Genomic DNA, 6,993 nt, shown 5'->3' with positions numbered 1-6,993 from the left:
TCTCCTTGTGCTCTAACTGTTCCGCATTGACTTTTGTGTTTGTCATATGTCCCTGTCATTCTGTGTCGGGATGTCTGTCTTGTCCTGTGATTTCAATGTATTTTTTAGCCATTTAATTTTTTACACAGCAATTCCAAATCGTCACTGGCCAGGCCGTCATTGTAAATAAGAATTTGTTCTTAGTTGATTCGCCTGAATAAATATAGGTTAAAACGTTTTATAATAATAATATGACAAAAGGGTAAGGTAAGGGTGACATAAATGGTCACATAGGGTAATCTGAGGGTTGGGGATGAGGGGGTGACTGTCTGTATACAACGATGGATGTTTCACCATTAGAGCAAGGGGAAATTTATGCCATTTTTGTTTTGTTTAGTTTGTGTGACATTTTTTGGGGAATTCTAGTTTGATCTTTTTCGAACATGCTTATTTCATTCATCCAATTCCTTGTTTCCTAAATTCTTCCAGTTCTTTCAACAATTTCAATAGTGCTTGATCTTCTGTTTCCTGTTTTAAAACGATGTGAGATAGTAATCTGCAGATAAGCAGTATCAATACATGGTGTTCAAACCGAGACCTTGTAGAGTTGATGTAACAAAAAGGCCTCTAACAAGTCTTACAGTGCATAATAAAAGATCATTTAGGATCATACCTGTTGTCTTTAAGTAAAATGTTACCAATTTATCTGATGACTTTATAACATCACCATTCCACCTTTCTCTGAACGGATCTGTTGACATCTTGTGATGGTAAACACAGGATGGGTCACAGCTGGTGGTTTGCTGTGAGCCTACCTGTTGAATTCTTCATGGGATAACCCCGACTCTGGGAACCTGATGCCGTGAGGCCATCAAGAGTGTGAATACCCGAAAGCCATTGGAAAGTTGAGGCATTGGCTTTCACAATGCCATTGTCATAACCCACATGCTTATTCTGATGACCGGTGTAACCTTCTCATTGAGAAAAAAAACTCACAAGGATGAATGAGTCATGTGAATGGGTTATTCTTAGACAGTACAATTTTCTCTGACATTGCACTGTCTGTCATCAAGCACAGTGTAACGGCTGTCTGGAAGAGGGAACCAAGGTGCAGCAGAGGATGTGTTCATCATTAGAATTTTAATTCAAATAAACAAGAGAACACTACAAAATGAACAAAAACGACAGCAAACAGTCCTGTTAGGAACATACTCAAAACAGAAACAATTACCCACAAAACCCAAAGGAAAAACATGCTCCTTATGTGTGACTCCCAATCAGCAGCAATGAGCTTCAGCTGTGCCTGTTTGGGAGCCACACACATGGCCCAAAACAAAGAAATACCAAAACATAGAAAAAGGAACATAGAACGCCCACCCAATGTAACACCCTGGCCTAACCAAAATAAAGAACAAAAAACCCCTCTCTATGGCCAGGGCGTTACACACAGTCTTGATCCTTTACAGTGTGACTTTCAATAAATTCACAATCTGAATAGGACATGGATTCTGAAGGGAAAAAGACCTACACATAATCCATTCTTCCTCCCCTCCTCTTTACCAGAGCAATATAGTTGGTTCATGAATTGGCCAGTATCTACTGTACTTTAGTGAACACTAACCCTCTGCATGCCCAATCAGGTTGCAAGCCTCCATATGGCACATGCAGTTCAAACGTGTTGTGATAAAACAGTGGAACACACTTAACAGTTAGACAAGAATGACATTAGCCTGGTCAGCCTTGACAATAGAGTTTAGTGACTGCAATGTTGAGGCAGCAATCAGAGGAACACTGTACGAAACAGTATATTATGTGTGTCTGCAATTATCATGTTGTGTCTCGCTTCTTACGTCACAGTGTTTTTGCTGGATATAACGATGTCCATCCAGGACTCTGGTCCTTCTACCCTCAGCTGATGATATAGTCCTTTGTAGGCCATGGAAAAAGCATTGGATTGGTGGAGGCATCAGCTAGTGGGAGTTTCCACCATAATGTCTTACACTAGCCATTGTCTTTCAAATCAGCGAAGTTAAGTGAAGAAGTGTACTCTTTGGGAGGAAGGACAGATAATTGGGACATCTGGTGCAACGCTAACATTAAGTGATTGGTTGAATTGATCCCAAAGAGCGGAAAATGTGTGGACTACTGTACCAAAATAAGCATGTGATATCCATAACTAAATCATAGTTCACCCATCAAATAAATATATTTTTTTATTTTTACATGGAAAAGAAGCACTAAATACTATACACTCACACATTCATCGCAATCATTTCTTGGAATGCCTCTGCTATAGATTCCCTGAGCCCCAAAAAATGCTCGGCCACACTCACGATTCCTATTTTCTCAGATTTCCTCTCTGTTTGTGCTGTGCAGTTTATAACCACTGTCATAAACAATACAAAGATCACCTTCTTAACATGCAACATGTCAGGATCCCTCTGTTGGCGTGGAACATTCCCTGACGTCTCCGATCCTAATACCTTTGTTTCTTCAGCGTCACTCCCTTCTTCCACTCTTCTCATTACCTAAGGATAGGAGACATGTTGGACAGCCCTTACTCTGGCCAGCTCTGTCTCCTTCACCCTAACAGGGCACTTCAGGAATTTGGGCGCATGCTCACCACCACAATTGCAGCGTTTAACCTCAGCTGGAAAACAATATTTCTCCCGTCTACATACACTTGTCACATGACCAAACAAGCATTAAGGCCTGCAGTGGGGGACTCCCTAAAAACACGCTATCTCGATACAAGTTACTTTTTGCAGCAGGTTAGGAGAGCATTTTCGCAATCCCTAACCCTTTTCCTAACAATCTAATTCTCCTAACCTGCTATGTTAATTCTCTCAACCTGGTACATAAAAGCATAGCTTTATCAAAGTGGCTTGTTTTTAGGAAGTTCAGTGAATAAGGCTTAAGATCTTCCTGCGTGTACAGTATGTGTCACAGGTGTGACGAATACCCTAATTCCTGTGCATGCTTTGGGCAAGGTGCTCCTAATTTAGTGTTTGTTAGCTGATTGATTAATTGAAACATGTGATTGGCTTCCCTCTCTTTATAACCTTTCTATATTTTGTTTGCGATGTGGCTGCCCAGGTGCAGGTGCTTTTGGAAGCATTGGTTTCGCTAAGTGTTACTTTGATGGAATGATGACTAAAGTTGTGTAGTGATTTCCCTCCACTGAAACCTGTTTGTTTGATTTCATTGTCTGTTTGTGATATCCTCCCTCCATTTTGTTTGCTAAGCTAAAGCTAACTTGGTTCATAGAAACTGAAATTGGGATATAGATAAATGAACGTGTGAACCGTTACCTGCTTGGGATTTTCTTGTCATGTATTTCCACTCAAACCCATGTTATGAGTTATTCAGAGCTCCCTATGCTTTTGGTGGTGTAGTTGGCTCTATGGTACTGAATTGAGTTTAGTTACAGCCCCTCTTGGCCAGGACGTGACATGCACTCGGCGTTGGGGAAGACCTGCAATAAACTTTGATTTTAACTTTTATAACCAATTCTGATCGACTTCCAACAACAGGTGTATAGACAGGTTTTACCTTTCAAGCATTTGTCCAAAGGTCAGAAATGAAAGTACAGTATGTACAATGACCTGATAACTTTAAGACACAAGTATTGAAGTACTACATTGGTGTGATTTTACATTTAGTTTTATTCACCTGGTGGAATAGGATTGCCAGAGGTTAAAATGTGTGTAAAATTACTGCCATTGTGGTGACTCAGCATTTTATCTTATCACTCTGAAACGGTAAAATAGCATCCAAACTGTATAGATCCTCATTCTGATATACAGCAGACTTGAACAGCTCTCTGAACAGGTCTTTGCAAATGGGATTGTTGTCAATGAGTCAACCCTGTATAAAGTAGTCCCATGCTTTTAAATCCCATCTGCTCAAGATCTCTGTGCATCACAGTTCAGTTACATGTGACTAACACATACCATCAGGACAAAGGGACATCTTTCTCGCTCTCTCTCACACACGGCTCCATTTTCTTTAAACCCATCCCCTTAACCCCTGGCCTATACAGTTGATTTAAAAAATGATAATGGAACTAATGTGGGGGATTTAAGAATGGACTTGCTGGTCATCTTAAGTTCTTTTAGAGGGATGCTTTGACAAAGAGAGGATTAATTACAGTGTTGGACTTGTTTCCTTCCTTCCTTCTTTCACTGGGAACTGTCCTGTGTCACGGGGCTCATCCAAGTCATGGGATCCAGGGTGTACAGACTTGGAGCCTGCCTGGGATTCTTTGAGGGATTCAGACAGCTCCTGGAAGCAGAGAGCCCGACCAGTCTGCTTCAGCTGAATGGAGTTATGGCAATGGAGAGGATGCCCACACTGTTTAAAGATGCACTGTAGGAGATACAGTACCCCGCACCTGTGAGATCTGATGAATATTCAGACAAAGACGTTCAATCCATAATCTTCTTCACTGACGTTGAAGGGCTGAAATCTACCAGTGGAGGCTCCTCAGAGGAGAAAGGGGAGGACTACCATCCCTTGTGCCCAATAAAAACCCACACAACCCTCCCCAAAGCAACAAAAAAAACGTTTGACAACCCTACCCTATTTTGGACCATCCCTCCCCCAGTAAATGTTGACCTGTCCCTTGGCGGTTATAATATGAAGGTTTGGCTTGGAAAGCTTTTTTTGCCTGGTCACAGACAGCTGATGTGTTGTGCACTGAAGTCCACAAGCGAAGGGAAAAGGTGAGAGAGGAGGAGAGTGCGTAGATGCGAGAAGGAATGAACAAAGTGATCATACTGTTAGTATCTGGCTGCTATGAAAGTGAAATATGTTTGCGTGTAATCAGGGGTGTATTCATTCTGCTGATTCTGTTGAAAAACGTTTCTTAAATGGAAGCAAACGGAATGAAACGGGGATAAACATACCTGAATTTGTCCAATAGAAACTCTCGTTTGCAACTGTTGGACTAGTGATTACACCATAGATCAGCTAGATGCAGGCAAGAGTGTCCAAGGCGGTATTGAATGTGTCACTGTCTGTCACCTTGATTACTAAAAATTATCTCGACCTTCGACTTTCATTCATTGACTAGGTTGTAGCAACCTCATGATGGGTATAGGTCAAATTTGAGTATCATATAATGGCCTAAACCTATGGATGTTACATTGAATTGGGTGAATGGAATATGAAGGACACTCATCCAATATGCTGTAATAGAAATAAGGCCATGCTCATAAACGCCACCAACTGCCACTGAAATCTACTGTATTTGAATGCCTGAAATGTACTGTATGGCACCAATGCATTGCCATACGAACATCTGGTAACACTTTCTTTGAACTGTAAGATAGGACCTACATCATAACAGCGTACATATAGTAGTTCTGACCACCAGCACATTGTATTTCCTCAATGAAACCATGCAGCTTCCAGGAGGCCCATTCCAACCTCACTCTCATTAGTAGGGAATTTCCGATTACATATAATCCCATAGTAATCAGAAGCAGCTTTGAAATAGTAAGGTCATACTGGCACCATAACCATAACTTTGAAAGACAATCCAAATCTCCCCTTGCAGGAATGTCTCACTTACAACCCACAGTTATTACTATAACTTTATCGATGGATAATAACAAAAATCTCATATCTGATCTTCAGCCTTGAAGATTTACAGTAGGTGAAGCCTAGCAATTTGGGTGGGGCTCATTTTGAGGCTTAGAGGGAGGTGAACCAGAAGTGTATTCTGTTGGGTGTGAATCAAATGTGACTGCTGCTTAGCCAAAGAATGCAACTTAAGGTGATTATGCTTCAAATTTATGTCAGTGCCTTTCGTCAGGGATTATCTTGGTTAATAATTTCCCCCTCACGTGAGTATACACGCTTAGAAAAAAAGGTGCTATTTAGAACCCAAAAGGTTCTTCGGCTGTCCCCATAGGAGAACCCTTTGAAGAAGCCTTTTTTGGTTCCAGGTAGAACTCTTTTGGGTTCCATGTAGAACCCTTTCCACAGAGGGTTCTACACAGAACCCAAAAGGGTTCTACCTGGAACCAAAAATGGTTCTTCAAAGGGTTCTGCTATGGGGACAGACGAAGAGCCCTTTACAAAACGTTTTTCTAAGAGTGTAATATCTATAAACAACCATTACCCACAAGTAACTTTCAGAAGCCTCTCATTGTCTCCTATTGTTGCAGTGCCTTGACTGGAATTCAATCTGGCAACACTCTATACAGAGTGGCTATATAGATCTACCTCTCTAACCTCTAAGCCACCTACCTATTATACAACGAATACAATAGATCCCTAGATATTGCGAGACAACATTGAACACAATAAATGTTTTATTTGTTCCACACTATGTCTAATCTAATTTACAGTATGAGAAGCACCAGAGATACATGGGAACTTCGTTGTCACGTTTTTCATTTCTTTCAGCAGCCCCCTCTCCTCACAGCGCCAGACAGAAGCGATAGGCTTGAAGCACCCGGCCAGGACTCAGAGGCCCAGATAATAGCTACAGTCCAGTAACAGAAAACCCTTGACAGAGTAAACACACGGTGGCTATCCAAACTATCCAAACCGGCACTCCATTTGGGCCGTAGCCGCCATTGACTGCTGTAATCTGTTGTGTAAATCTGCAGCTTGGGCCTGTCTGGTTGCTGTCTGGGTTCTGTGCTCCCGGACAAAAGCGTCAGGACACCTTGCCTACTGACAAAGGGCCGCACGCCGCCGGGGCCTAATCAGAGTGGACAAGGCTTGCTGATGGGGCCTTTTTGAGCAATTGAACTTTGTCAATGCTTCTTAGGGGGACCTGATGGAACAGAGGGGCAGGCAGTTTGACTTCAACAACAGGGGCTCCGCTGAAAACTCTCCCTGTCAAATGCTGGGACTGCAGTGGTACCGTGACCCGTAATGACCTTTGTAATGCTCGTATACACACACACATACAAACACGTTTGGCAGTGTCACTGTCTGTTGACCTTTCAGACTGCATATACATACACTGAGAATATAAAACAATAAGAACAACTGCTC

Source organism: Salmo salar, chromosome 10 (assembly GCF_965601325.2).
Source record: "Salmo salar chromosome 10, fSalSal1, whole genome shotgun sequence".
NCBI classification, from domain to species: Eukaryota; Metazoa; Chordata; class Actinopteri; order Salmoniformes; family Salmonidae; genus Salmo; species Salmo salar.
Note: the sequence above shows the minus strand (reverse complement) of the source record.